Here is a 15640-nt window from a genome sequence, read left to right as displayed (position 1 = left end):
CTAGTAAATGATTATCTTATGCATGTCAAAGATTTTTAGAAAAACGTTGAGACAAGGTTATATATATGAGATCACCTTGCAACGATATTTTATTCAGTTATAAACTGGAACTCTGTGTATATTATACATGTCAGAGGATTTCAAAGATTGTGAAAAGTATATATATATGTATATACTGAATATTTTGCAACTTGGTCACGTTAAGATATTAATTTGGTTCATTTCTTTTTAACCAAGACTTTCTTGAGTACTATTAGAATGCTCATATATTGTAAATTATTATACATACTATTTCGGTGGGCTTGTTGCTCACCCTTGCTTTCTTCTTTCATCACATAACATCAGATAGACAAGATGAACAGGACCAAGCTCCCAATTCGCGAGCGGATAGGAAATGTTCCGCAGTTTCCTATAGGCGTTGATGTCGCCGTAGCTGAGGTAGGAACTACCAGTAGGCTAGGCTTTCAACTTTTGATGTACCAGACTTATTTATCTTTATGAATTGTAATAATGGCAAAAAATTGTAAATTTATTCAGAAACCCTTTTAAGGTTTAATGGCATATAATTGTGGAATAAAATGACTCGTGTTATTTTTGGATATTCATCTCTGAGACTATAACTTGTGGTGTGTGTGTTTATTGTGGGGTCACAATACGGATTAGTTGATTGTTTATTAAGATTGGGTGTTATTAAGGGAAATGGAACTCGTGATAACCCGGATCCCCGACCCCGGATTTGGGGGTGTTACAGAAATGGTATCAGAGCTAAGCATTATAAACCTCAGAGATGATGTGACATTAAGATAAGAAGTTTAATAAGATAATAAGAACTCTTGCCAAGTTCATAGTCAGACTACCTAACATAGTACTGACAGTTAAAACCCTTATGGGAACCCTTATAAATATCGTGATAGAAGCGTAGTTCGTTATCGTATATGGTAGTGGGACTCCGAACCCTGAAGTTCAAGAGAAATAATATGATGATGTTTTACTACATATTGGGGATCAGATTGTGGATCCAATGGAGCACCCTAATGAGGGACCAAATGATGTTCATATTAAGCATCTAGCGGTTGAGGATGTTATCCCAGAAGGGATTATTACTGAAGAGGATTCTGTGGAGGATCCTGACAAGTATGAAGAAAGGACCGATGAGGAATGGATGACCTTGGTTAGGATGACTATTAGAGGTAGGATTGGCCGATAACTACCGTAGGTTCATTCAAGTTTGTAAAGATAGTAGCCCCTTTAACGCGGCTTACTCGTAAGACTGAGAAGTTCGAATGGACAGAGAAATGCGAGAACAGCTTTTAAGAACTGAAGCAAAGGTCGGTGACGGCCCCTATGTTGGCGTTGCCGGATGGAAAAGGAGATTTTGTGATTTATAGTGATGCTTCGCATAGGGAATTAGGGTGCTTCTTATACAGCACATCAAGGTAATTGCGTACGCGTCAAGACAATTAAGGGAATATAAAATTTGATATCCCCACCCATGAGCTTGGGCTCGTGGCAATAGTTTTGCCCTAAAGATTGGAGGCACTACTTGTATGGAGAGAAGTGCGAGATTTACACAAGCCATAAGTGCTCTAGTGCATTTTTACACAGAAAGAGCTCAACATGTGCCAGAGGAGGTGGTTAGAGCTAATCAAGGATTACGATTATGAGATTCTTTATCATCCAAGAAAAGCCAATATGGTGGCTGACGCCCTTAGTAGAAAGGAGAGACTCAAGATGATAATGTCTTCGGAAGTGTAAGAACCCTGATTTTTGTAATATTTTAAAACTTCTGTGAATAGTAACTTGAGCTAATTAAGTAATACGTATGGGGATCATCATTAAATGAATAGTGGAATTTTGAGAATCCGAGATCATATTCTTGTTTATCGAGGAAAATAAGTGAATGTAAAAGCCGACGGAATTCGAAGATTCACAATTATACTACGTGTTTTCGTATCCGTAAAGAATGGCGTAGAACCGGGAATACTACGTGAAATAAATAATATATCAAGGTATTTCTATGATCAAGAGAAGGAATGGAATTGGTTATAGGATTATAAGCGATAAAAGAAATCGCTACGAAACAAGTCGTTATACGTGGAAACTATCGGAATGGAACGACGATTGCATTTACGATAAATAAACGAATGAGAAATTAAATCCCATGCAAGTTGGCCATGCATAACCAAGTCCTAACTAGTAGTTAGGAGTGCAACTAGATGAGTAGAAGCTAACTAGAATAGTTAGTGGAATAGTGTTGAATAGTGATGGGAGACAACAAGTACACAAGCCATACTTCTCCCTTTTCTCACTTCACCACACAATCAAACCAACCCATACCTTTGCCAAATTATTGTCAAATCTGCTGCATACATCCCATATATTCATTATACACTCCCAAACTTTAGCCACAAAAGAAAACAACCACTTTTCCCTCACTTAAAGCTCTCCCATTTTTCATTCCAGCAGTTCGGATTTTCTGAGCAAGGGAGAAAGAAAAATTCATAACTCAAAATATACTCATTCAAATATCATGAAATTTTTACCATAGCTTTTCTATATCATGGGTAAGCTTCGTACCAAATTTCAGCCTCAAATTAGTTTTTTTCAATTTTATAAAAATGTTTGAATGAGGTGCTGAAAGGTAACTCCGAAATTTTAACTTGTTTCTTTGTTTTGTTTCTTAAGGATCTAGCCCTTCTAAGTGTTTTCTAAGAAAACCAAGCCTCAATCATCCTAGCACTAACCTTCCTAGTATCCAAGAAGGTATAACTTTCAACCTTTTAAGGTTTTATGGTTGAATTTAAGAGTTATGTTTGTTGTAGTGTTAAGATCCAAAGGATTGTGTTTGTTTGAGTTTGTATTGATTATGTTCTTGCTAAAGACTTGAGATGTTGAGTTGTAATCCATGTATGTGGTACTATATAGAGCATATAAGGTTCATGTGGGTGGATCTTGAGAAGTACTTGTGTTTATGATGGTTATAGGTAGTGATTGTGTTAAGATCAAGTAGTAGAAATTGAGTTTGGGCATTCTTGCACTTGATCTGTTTTCTGCAGGACATTCGGCCATGAAAATTGTTAAAATTTGAAAACCACTGGCCATGAGAAGATAGATATTGTTTTTTTGTTTCTATACATGTGTAGATCATCATGAGGAGATTTACGGTTTAGGAGTTATGGTCGTTTTAGTGTAAAACATTTATGCGATTAGCCAACTGCACTTAAGTCCACTTGCATGGTGATTTTGAAGGACTTAAAATAATTTCGAGATTCTGGAAAAATTATGAAAAATGGATATGATAGTAGAGAAGACTGTCCAAAAAGAATTTTGAGAAAATATTAATTTTTAGATTTTATGAAAATATTTTGGTAAAGCGAGCGCAAGCGAGAAACGCATAAAAACCTAGTTTTGACGCGCGTTTTCTCACGTTCGAGCTTAAAACTCGAAATGGACTTTCTAAAGCGAACGATCGATTTCAAAACTCGACCATGTTATAAAGTGAGAATATAAGTGTTGAGAATGTGACGATCGGAGATTCGTTATACTTGAGTAGTTGCGAAAGTTGCTTAATAAAAGCGAGACGTTAATCGCGTACTAACTTAGACCGTTGGTTCTTGTTTATAGATCGCCAACCAAACACCAGATACCATACCACTTCGATTACTCGAGGCAAGTTTTCGAAACCTTATCTCATAATATCCATGCTATATACATACTGTTGTGATATTGATGTCATGATTTACAGTTCAAATATATATGCTTGTCTATGATATCAATGCATACGAATTATGCGATTGTTTACGAAAACAAATTTCGTTTTACACGAGTATGAGAAATTGAAACGTATTTCAAATATAATATAGGTTAATGGGAGTTGGAAATATTTTAATAACGATTGAATTCCGGAGAGAGCCGAACGCGAACGATTTCTATTTTGATAAACAAAGTACGTTCGCGTAATTTATATATCAAGCGAACGATTGAGATTTTGACTTAAACTTCGAGAAATATTGGTTTATTCATTTAAGGGACACCCTTACTTGATTGATTATTTTATAAAGCGATACTTAAGGGATTATTAAATATAAAGAAAGTATTTAAAAATATACTGAATAGTTTATAAATCATTTCACGTTATTTAATAAAGATTTAACTATTCAAAGAGCAATTATAGGATACCAAATCCTGTTATGATTATTTGATTAAGGTGTCTCCATTCGTTGGACCTTATTCAGAAATATTTTGTATTTAAGGTTTTTTATTAATTCATTGAACCTTAATTAGAAATACTCTGTACTTAAGATTTTATCAATTTATTGAACCTTATACAAAGATGTTTTATTTATAAGATTTTATCAATTCATTGAATCCCTCTTAAATTATTATGAGACCTTAGATATTTAATATCTTCGGACTTCTAAAAACTTATTTAAAAATAGATATAGTTCCCAAAGGTACTTTCTAAATTATTCAAAAATCTTGAAAGAGATTAATCATTTGAAACGTATCAAAACCTTAGGGAACTTAGTCTAGAAGCATAAGAGTTTTGCTTCTTCGTTCAATAAAGAACAAGTGAGTAATATATGTGTCACCCTACTACAGATAGGGATTTGAAAATGATTTTAAATTCAAAACTCCGACAACTCCCAAGATCAATTGAGTTAAAAGTGATGAATAAATCATCTTATTTACAGGTCAACTTTTAACGACCTATTCCTTCGAAAAAGGATTTTGAGCAAAAGATATAATTGTTTTGGGACTGGAATGTGGCCTGCCCGGCACGGAGTGGTATCGGGCAGTGACCAGGCGCGGAGTGGCGCATTATGCAAGCGCGGAGTGGCGCATTGTACGGTTATATGGTCTATGTGACCATTGACTTTCGGACTTGCACGACAATGGGCAACCACCGTGTAGTGTCTTGATGAGCCCAAAGGCGGCTAGGTTTGTATTCCTTCTACTAGTAGAGAAAATTTCGTATTCGGCTGATCACCGATACGTGGTTTATTCCAGTATAGTCCCTTTCTTCCATTTTGGAAAAACTGTTGTGAAATATACAACAGAGAGCCGATAAGGCTGAGTTTTAAACAAGGATATTGATGAATATATATCAAATCCATTTGAGAAATCTGCCGATAAGGCTGAGTTTAAATAAGGATGTTGATGATTATATATCAAATCCATTTGTGAAATATGCCGATAAGGCTGAGTTTTAAATTGGGATGTTGACGAATATATATCACACCCATATGAGAATCTTGGTTCGAGTAACATCTTGAGATTTTGAAATAAAATGAGTACGAGTATAAAATGATTTTGAGAAAGAGATGAATACAAGTATTCATTGGATATACTATTGTAGTTGATTTTGAGAATATTATAAATTTGTTAAGCATATAAACTTCCAGAACGCTTTGGAGATACAAAGTATAATTATTGGTTTTATTTATCCTTACATACTTAATTATGGGGATTTATACCTTGCTGAGCTATAATGCTCACCCTTGCTTTTATATATCATATCACAACAGACTACCAGCATGGATCAGACCAGGACTGCTGTCCGTAGACGGGTAAGGAAAGCTCGTGAGTTCTGTAGGCTTTTTGTGCGCTAGCCCCGTCAGGTAGATAAGTGGAGATGATTTATTTGCTACTGTTTCCAAGCGTATAACCTGTGTGTATGTGAGTTTGAATAAAAGGTCGAGTAATATTGTGAAAAGAGAATTATTTAATTAATAAGTGATCGTAACGACCCGAATTCACAACCTTGGATTTGGGGGTGTTACAGAAATGGTATCAGAGCCAAAGGTTATAAGTCTTGGAAACAGTAAAAGTAAAATGGGTAGATTGAGGATCTAAAAGTTAACAAGAACTCTCATCGAGTTCGTAGTCGGATTACTATGGAGTAGTCGTGACGGTAGTACCCAAGGGGACCTTAGCCTTAAGAGTTGAGGCATTGGTTGAGTTATTAACAGTCGATTGAAAAGCCAACATTAAGGGAAGAGAATGAGTTGTAGCACTCAGAGAAAAGATTGCTAAGAGTTATATGCGAAAGAGAGTCCATTGGTTGAGCCAATAGAGTTTGTTGATGGACTACCAGGAGTTATGTTGAAGTGTTTATGTGAAGTGTTATACGGAAATTGATGGAATCGTTTAAGATCGACATAATGAGGAAAGGAGAAAATTGTACATGATTTTTTTTATAATGTTGATATAGAAGTGGAGCTAAGTCTCTGGAGAAAGCGGGATGAAGACGATACCCCAATACCATAGGTTGATTGGAAAACCCGAGTCTTGCCACTCATAGCTCTTTATAGAGTGTCCTTGAGGAGACATATTAGGCAAGAATCAAGATGCTTAATTCTTTTACTATTAAGGTTATTACGTTACCTGAATTGGTTGAAAGTATTATTCCGATAATAAGGGTTCAATACATGACGAACAGCGATTCTACCAAGAAGGGTATTCGCTATACCATTGAGGAATCTATGTCCTATAAGGAAGATTTTAGCGTGTCCCAAGATGAGAATGCTATGCGATAATACGAAATCATTTCGTCCGTTAAGCCATTATGGTTCGACACGGAAAGCGAGAATCGACAGAATAATTTCTGAAAAGTTTCATGCTCCTGCAATCAACGCAGCAAGCTCCGAACTACTGGAGGAGAAAACCAATAAGTCTGACGCAGAATTCCAAGAGTGGGATGTCACTAGGAGCTACGTGTATATTCTCGGCAGGATGTCGTCTTTTGTTAACGCATCAAATCAGGTGCGTGGGCACAACGTTGCGAGTAACTAAAGAGGAATGAAGAATGTATTTGTGACAAAGTGAGTTATTAAGCGACTTTAACATAATGAGTAGAGACACGAATAATGTTATATTGGTGATCTTTTATAATAGCATAACGATGCCACCCCGACATATTGGGAAACTAGAGCAAACCCTGCTGAATTGGTAAACCAAAATAACCAAGAACACGAGGAAGTCGAATATAATGAATTCGGCTTAGAGGATTACAATGAAGAAGAAACTATGGATACTAACGAGGGGGAAGGCCAGAGAGGAAACCCCATGGACCAAATTATGAATCTTCTTCGAGAGAATTTAAATTGTCACCCTCAACCCAGGTGGATCATGTTCCAGTTACTAATGTCTTTAAGGCCTTTAAGTTGTTAAAACCCCTAGAAATTTCAAGGGATTGCTAACCTGTTAAGGCCAGAGCTTGGCTGAAAGAAATGGAAAAGAGTTTTGAGATAGTGCCCATAGAAGAGACGCAAAAGACTGTGTTCACCAGTTATGTGTTAAAAGGAGAAGCAAATTATTAGTGGGAACCTAAAGGAACCCTGGAGACTGATGTGATTATCACATGGGGAAAAGTATTTCCCAGGTTTATGGAGGCTCAGATGGAGTTGAAGTTTCTAGAGATTAAGTAAGATAAGATGTCAGTGGCTGTGTACAAAGCCAAATTTATTGAACTGTCGAGATTCGTGCCGGAGTTTGTGAACACGAAAGAGAAAAAGGCGAGGAGATTTCAGCAAGGGCTGAAACAATGGATTCAGGATCGAGTGTCATTACTTGAGATAACAGACTATGTGCAAAAAGGCCTCGATTGTAGAGGCAGAGAGTGAGCAAAGTCAAAAAGAGGAAGAGAGCAAGAAGAGGAGTTCGGAAGCCAAGGCGGCAGAGCGATAAACAGAAGTTTCCGATTAGGACTGAGAGGGGAGTGGTGTCCCAACCCGCAGTGGGTACCAGGTTCGCCACTACCGTAGCTGGCGGAAATAGCTTTAGCGAACCGGTAAGCAAGAGTATCACCCAGGGAGGTGGTCAATATAGGACTACGTTTCATAACCAGTTTCGGTCACCCCTACCAGATCATAAGTTATGTGGGGAGAAACATCCCGAGGTATGTAATGTGGGAAAAGAGCTACTGAGGTGCTTTAATTGCAACCAACCAGGACATTATTCTAGCAACTGCCCCAACCCAGCTAGGGCGTGATAGCAGGTAACCTTTTACTCAATTTGGTTACTGCAAATATTCTGTTTAATTCTGAAGCAACTAAGTATTTTATATCGCGAGATTTTTGGCCAAGTTAAAACTTAATGTGATTCCAACGCGAGAATTATTGCGAATAAAAATAGTGAATCGAGAGGTTGTTCCAATTAATGAGATTCATCTAATCTGCAAGTGGGAACTAGGAGGGAAGGACTTTAAGTTGGACTTAATTCCTTTCAGGCTGAGAGAATTTGGTGTGGTCTTAAAAATGGATTGGTTATCGAGCAATGGTGCTCAGATTGATTATAAAGGAAAGAAAGTTAAAATCCAAATGCCGAACGACAAGGAAATTGTGATTAAGGGTCAGCGTCAGACCCAGAAATTTTTGAATACTGCTCAAGCGAAGAAATTATTGAGGAAAGATAGCAAAGCGTATTTAGCATACGTGGCGGGTACCAAGAGAGAAGCCCCGATGTATGTGACATACCAGTTGTTCACGAGTTTGAGGATGTGTTTTCCAAAGACCTTTCAGGATTATCACCTGACCGAGAGATAGAGTTCGCTATCGAATTAGCATCAGGAACGACATCAGTTTCAAAAAGCCCCATATAGGCTAGCCCCGGTTGAAATGAAAGAATTGACTTCACAGTTGCAAGAACTGTTGAATAAAGGAATGATGAGACCTAATGTGTCACCATGAGGCACACCAATATTGTTTGTCAAAAAGAAGGACGGTAGTATGCGATTGTGCACATAGTATAGGGAACTGAATAAGCTGACTATTAAGAACAGATACCCTCTCTCTAGAATTGACGATTCGTTTGACCAACTTGAAGGAGTGGTACACTTTTTGAAAATCGATCTAAGAATGGGATATCACCAACTGAAGATTAAAACAGGGGACAAATACCGTATTTCGCACGAGGTATGGACATTATGAGTTCTTGGTGACGTCGTTCGGGCCAAAGAATGCCCCAGTAGCTTTCATGGACTTTGTGAATCGAGTGTTTAAAAAGTATTGGGACGTGTGCGTCATTATTTTTTTATTAATAATATTTTAGTCTATTCTAAAATGGAAGAAGAACATGCGGAATATCTGAGGATAGTGGTAGAAGCATTGAGAAGAGAAAAGTTGTTTGCCAAATTCTCAAGGTGCGAATTCTGGCAAAATGAAGTTCAGATCTTAGGACAATTGATGAGCAGTGAAGGAGTGTTAGTTGACCCTACCAATGTTGAGGCAGTATTTCAATGAGAAAAAATAACCACACCTACGGAAGTAGGAACTTTTTGGGAATTAACTGGTTTTATGAGAGGTTCATACGGGATTTCGTTAAGATATCAGGACCTTTGATTAGGCCTACTTGCAAAACGAAAAAGGTTGTGTGGAATGAAAAATGTGAGGAAAGTTTTCAGGAATTGAAAAGAAGTTTGGTAATATCCCTCGTGCTGGCATTGCCCGATGGAAAGGGTGATTTGTGATCTATAGTGATGCGTCACATAAAGGATTAGGATGCATGCTCATGCAGCATGGGAAAGTGGTTGCTTATGCCTCATGGCAGCTGAAGGAATATAAAGTAAGATACCCTACTCATGAATTAGAATTAGCAGCAATAGTTTTGCTTTGAAAAATTGGAGACAATATCTATACAGAGAAAATTGTGAGATTTACACGACCATAAGAGCCTTAAGTATATATTTACTCAGAAAGAACTCAACAGGAGACAGAGGAGATGGTTAGAGTTAATGAAAGACTATGTCGGTGAGATTTTATATCACCCAGGGAAGGCCAATGTGGTGGCCGATGCCCTTAGTAGTAAAGAGATACTCAAGATGTTGACAACGCCGGAGGAACTAGTGAGAGAACTCGAGGAGATGGAGATAGAGGTGAAGTCACTGGTAAAGGGACTGATGGACTAATTGAGATCAAATTAGAACTGGAATTGTTAGAAAAGATGGGACATTATCAGGAAGAGAAGATGAATGAAGAGTGAGAATCTTTGACTGAGAAGAAGTCAAATGTGAGAAAGATGAGAAGGGAATTATGAGGTATGCGAACCGGATTTGGATTCTAAATGTTCGAGAATTAAAAGATGAAATTTTACGCGAAGGACATAATTCTAGATATTCAATTCATCCTGGAGGTACCAAGATGTACCGAGATCCAAAGGAATATTATTGATGACCCAACATGAAAAGAGACGTGGCCAATTGGGTCAGTAAGTGTTTGACCTGTTAAAGAGTGAAGGTGGAACATCAGCGACCGAGGGGACTCCTACAACCCTTAGGAATTCCGATGTGAAAGTGGGAACAAATAGCCATGGATTTTGTGGTAGGATTTCCCCGAGCTAAGGCTAATCGTGATGCAATATGAGTAATTATATATCGACTGACCAAGTCAGCATACTTTCTTCCAATCAAGAAAACCTACATGGTGGATAGATTAGTAGAGCTATACATCAAGGAAATTGTGATAAGACATGGAGTCTCTGTAGCTATCGTATCTGACAGAGATCCCCGATTCAACTCCAGATTTTTTTGAGGAGCTTTCAGGAATGCTTATGAACCAAACTGAATGTGAGTATTGCATACCATCCCCAAACCGATGGACAAAGTGAGTGAATCATTCAGACATTGGAGTACATGTTGAGAAATTTTGTAATTGATTTTTAAGGTTATTGAGATGAACACCTATCTTTGATAGAGTTTGCCTACAATCATAGTTATCATGCGAGTATAGAAATGCCCCCACATGAGGCGCTGTATGGTCGGAGGTTCCATTCACCCTTGTACTGGGATGAAGTTGGTGAAAGAAAGTTACTAGGTCCCGACTTGGTGTAAAGAACGAGGGACATAGTTGAGTTGATCAGAGGATGACCGACAGCGTAAATATGCCGACTTAGCACGAAAAGACAGAGAGTATGAAGTGGGTGACCAGGTATTTTTGAAAGTGTCACCATGGGAAGGACTGATGAGATTTGGAAAGAAAGGGAAGTTGAGTTCCCGATATATGGGTCCTTTGAGATTTTGTGATAAATAGAACCGTGGCATACGAATTGGCTTTACCTCCAAACCTTCAACAGGTTCATAGTATTTTTCATGTGCCAATGTTGAGAAAGTATAATGCGGATACCAAGAATATAGTGAAACATGAGTAAGTACTAGATCTGTCCTACATTGAGCAACCAGTTGAAATCATTGGTTAAAAAGAGCAAGTACTCAGGGACAAGAGTGTCAAGCTATTCAGATTCTTATTGAGACATCCCAAGGTCGAGGAGTCGACTTGGGAATTAGAGAGCCACCTGCGAGAAAGGTACCCCCATCTATTTGTGAGTTGATTCCGGGACGGAATCCTTTTAAGGGGGGGAGACTGTAAGAACCCTGATTTTTGTAATATTTTAAAACTTCTGTGAATAGTAACTTGAGCTAATTAAGTAATACGTATGGGGATCATCATTAAATGAATAGTGGAATTTTGAGAATCCGAGATCATATTCTTGTTTATCGAGGAAAATAAGTGAATGTAAAAGCCGACGGAATTCGAAGATTCACAATTATACTACGTGTTTTCGTATCCGTAAAGAATGGCGTAGAACCGGGAATACTACGTGAAATAAATAATATATCAAGGTATTTCTATGATCAAGAGAAGGAATGGAATTGGTTATAGGATTATAAGCGATAAAAGAAATCGCTACGAAACAAGTCGTTATACGTGGAAACTATCGGAATGGAACGACGATTGCATTTACGATAAATAAACGAATGAGAAATTAAATCCCATGCAAGTTGGCCATGCATAACCAAGTCCTAACTAGTAGTTAGGAGTGCAACTAGATGAGTAGAAGCTAACTAGAATAGTTAGTGGAATAGTGTTGAATAGTGATGGGAGACAACAAGTACACAAGCCATACTTCTCCCTTTTCTCACTTCACCACACAATCAAACCAACCCATACCTTTGCCAAATTATTGTCAAATCTGCTGCATACATCCCATATATTCATTATACACTCCCAAACTTTAGCCACAAAAGAAAACAACCACTTTTCCCTCACTTAAAGCTCTCCCATTTTTCATTCCAGCAGTTCGGATTTTCTGAGCAAGGGAGAAAGAAAAATTCATAACTCAAAATATACTCATTCAAATATCATGAAATTTTTACCATAGCTTTTCTATATCATGGGTAAGCTTCGTACCAAATTTCAGCCTCAAATTAGTTTTTTTCAATTTTATAAAAATGTTTGAATGAGGTGCTGAAAGGTAACTCCGAAATTTTAACTTGTTTCTTTGTTTTGTTTCTTAAGGATCTAGCCCTTCTAAGTGTTTTCTAAGAAAACCAAGCCTCAATCATCCTAGCACTAACCTTCCTAGTATCCAAGAAGGTATAACTTTCAACCTTTTAAGGTTTTATGGTTGAATTTAAGAGTTATGTTTGTTGTAGTGTTAAGATCCAAAGGATTGTGTTTGTTTGAGTTTGTATTGATTATGTTCTTGCTAAAGACTTGAGATGTTGAGTTGTAATCCATGTATGTGGTACTATATAGAGCATATAAGGTTCATGTGGGTGGATCTTGAGAAGTACTTGTGTTTATGATGGTTATAGGTAGTGATTGTGTTAAGATCAAGTAGTAGAAATTGAGTTTGGGCATTCTTGCACTTGATCTGTTTTCTGCAGGACATTCGGCCATGAAAATTGTTAAAATTTGAAAACCACTGGCCATGATAAGATAGATATTGTTTTTTTGTTTCTATACATGTGTAGATCATCATGAGGAGATTTACGGTTTAGGAGTTATGGTCGTTTTAGTGTAAAACATTTATGCGATTAGCCAACTGCACTTAAGTCCACTTGCATGGTGATTTTGAAGGACTTAAAATAATTTCGAGATTCTGGAAAAATTATGAAAAATGGATATGATAGTAGAGAAGACTGTCCAAAAAGAATTTTGAGAAAATATTAATTTTTAGATTTTATGAAAATATTTTGGTAAAGCGAGCGCAAGCGAGAAACGCATAAAAACCTAGTTTTGACGCGCGTTTTCTCACGTTCGAGCTTAAAACTCGAAATGGACTTTCTAAAGCGAACGATCGATTTCAAAACTCGACCATGTTATAAAGTGAGAATATAAGTGTTGAGAATGTGACGATCGGAGATTCGTTATACTTGAGTAGTTGCGAAAGTTGCTTAATAAAAGCGAGACGTTAATCGCGTACTAACTTAGACCGTTGGTTCTTGTTTATAGATCGCCAACCAAACACCAGATACCATACCACTTCGATTACTCGAGGCAAGTTTTCGAAACCTTATCTCATAATATCCATGCTATATACATACTGTTGTGATATTGATGTCATGATTTACAGTTCAAATATATATGCTTGTCTATGATATCAATGCATACGAATTATGCGATTGTTTACGAAAACAAATTTCGTTTTACACGAGTATGAGAAATTGAAACGTATTTCAAATATAATATAGGTTAATGGGAGTTGGAAATATTTTAATAACGATTGAATTCCGGAGAGAGCCGAACGCGAACGATTTCTATTTTGATAAACAAAGTACGTTCGCGTAATTTATATATCAAGCGAACGATTGAGATTTTGACTTAAACTTCGAGAAATATTGGTTTATTCATTTAAGGGACACCCTTACTTGATTGATTATTTTATAAAGCGATACTTAAGGGATTATTAAATATAAAGAAAGTATTTAAAAATATACTGAATAGTTTATAAATCATTTCACGTTATTTAATAAAGATTTAACTATTCAAAGAGCAATTATAGGATACCAAATCCTGTTATGATTATTTGATTAAGGTGTCTCCATTCGTTGGACCTTATTCAGAAATATTTTGTATTTAAGGTTTTTTATTAATTCATTGAACCTTAATTAGAAATACTCTGTACTTAAGATTTTATCAATTTATTGAACCTTATACAAAGATGTTTTATTTATAAGATTTTATCAATTCATTGAATCCCTCTTAAATTATTATGAGACCTTAGATATTTAATATCTTCGGACTTCTAAAAACTTATTTAAAAATAGATATAGTTCCCAAAGGTACTTTCTAAATTATTCAAAAATCTTGAAAGAGATTAATCATTTGAAACGTATCAAAACCTTAGGGAACTTAGTCTAGAAGCATAAGAGTTTTGCTTCTTCGTTCAATAAAGAACAAGTGAGTAATATATGTGTCACCCTACTACAGATAGGGATTTGAAAATGATTTTAAATTCAAAACTCCGACAACTCCCAAGATCAATTGAGTTAAAAGTGATGAATAAATCATCTTATTTACAGGTCAACTTTTAACGACCTATTCCTTCGAAAAAGGATTTTGAGCAAAAGATATAATTGTTTTGGGACTGGAATGTGGCCTGCCCGGCACGGAGTGGTATCGGGCAGTGACCAGGCGCGGAGTGGCGCATTATGCAAGCGCGGAGTGGCGCATTGTACGGTTATATGGTCTATGTGACCATTGACTTTCGGACTTGCACGACAATGGGCAACCACCGTGTAGTGTCTTGATGAGCCCAAAGGCGGCTAGGTTTGTATTCCTTCTACTAGTAGAGAAAATTTCGTATTCGGCTGATCACCGATACGTGGTTTATTCCAGTATAGTCCCTTTCTTCCATTTTGGAAAAACTGTTGTGAAATATACAACAGAGAGCCGATAAGGCTGAGTTTTAAACAAGGATATTGATGAATATATATCAAATCCATTTGAGAAATCTGCCGATAAGGCTGAGTTTAAATAAGGATGTTGATGATTATATATCAAATCCATTTGTGAAATATGCCGATAAGGCTGAGTTTTAAATTGGGATGTTGACGAATATATATCACACCCATATGAGAATCTTGGTTCGAGTAACATCTTGAGATTTTGAAATAAAATGAGTACGAGTATAAAATGATTTTGAGAAAGAGATGAATACAAGTATTCATTGGATATACTATTGTAGTTGATTTTGAGAATATTATAAATTTGTTAAGCATATAAACTTCCAGAACGCTTTGGAGATACAAAGTATAATTATTGGTTTTATTTATCCTTACATACTTAATTATGGGGATTTATACCTTGCTGAGCTATAATGCTCACCCTTGCTTTTATATATCATATCACAACAGACTACCAGCATGGATCAGACCAGGACTGCTGTCCGTAGACGGGTAAGGAAAGCTCGTGAGTTCTGTAGGCTTTTTGTGCGCTAGCCCCGTCAGGTAGATAAGTGGAGATGATTTATTTGCTACTGTTTCCAAGCGTATAACCTGTGTGTATGTGAGTTTGAATAAAAGGTCGAGTAATATTGTGAAAAGAGAATTATTTAATTAATAAGTGATCGTAACGACCCGAATTCACAACCTTGGATTTGGGGGTGTTACAGGAAGAATTGGTAAGAGATTACGAGAAAATGGAAATAGAAGTGAAGGTAACCAGAGCCGGTACCGAAAAGCTGTTTAAGATTGTACTGCAGCCCGAATTATTGAAAAAGATCATATTGTGCCAAGAAAAGTTGATGAATGAAGGAAGAGAGCCAATGACTGGAGAAGAGATTAATACCGAGAAAGATGATAAGGGAATAATGAGGTGTTCCTACATAATTTGGGTTCCAAATGTTTAAGAGCTTAAAG

At 36.8% G+C, this 15640-nt stretch overlaps 2 long non-coding RNA genes across 2 annotated transcripts; both read left to right on the top strand.

Moving 5' to 3' along the window:
* The first annotated feature begins 2400 nt into the window (after positions 1–2400).
* Positions 2401–3769, top strand: LOC141670893 (uncharacterized). The gene is made up of 3 exons (XR_012554806.1): positions 2401–2564; positions 2686–2763; positions 3625–3769. It is a non-coding gene; the product is annotated as an uncharacterized LOC141670893 (long non-coding RNA).
* An 8239-nt stretch (positions 3770–12008) lies between these two features.
* LOC141670899 (uncharacterized) lies at positions 12009–13377 on the top strand. The gene is made up of 3 exons (XR_012554808.1): positions 12009–12172; positions 12294–12371; positions 13233–13377. It is a non-coding gene; the product is annotated as an uncharacterized LOC141670899 (long non-coding RNA).
* Positions 13378–15640: the final 2263 nt, after the last annotated feature.

This window comes from Apium graveolens, chromosome 7 (assembly GCF_009905375.1).
Source record: "Apium graveolens cultivar Ventura chromosome 7, ASM990537v1, whole genome shotgun sequence".
NCBI lineage: Eukaryota > Viridiplantae > Streptophyta > Magnoliopsida > Apiales > Apiaceae > Apium > Apium graveolens.
This window is presented reverse-complemented; position numbering and strand designations above follow the sequence as displayed.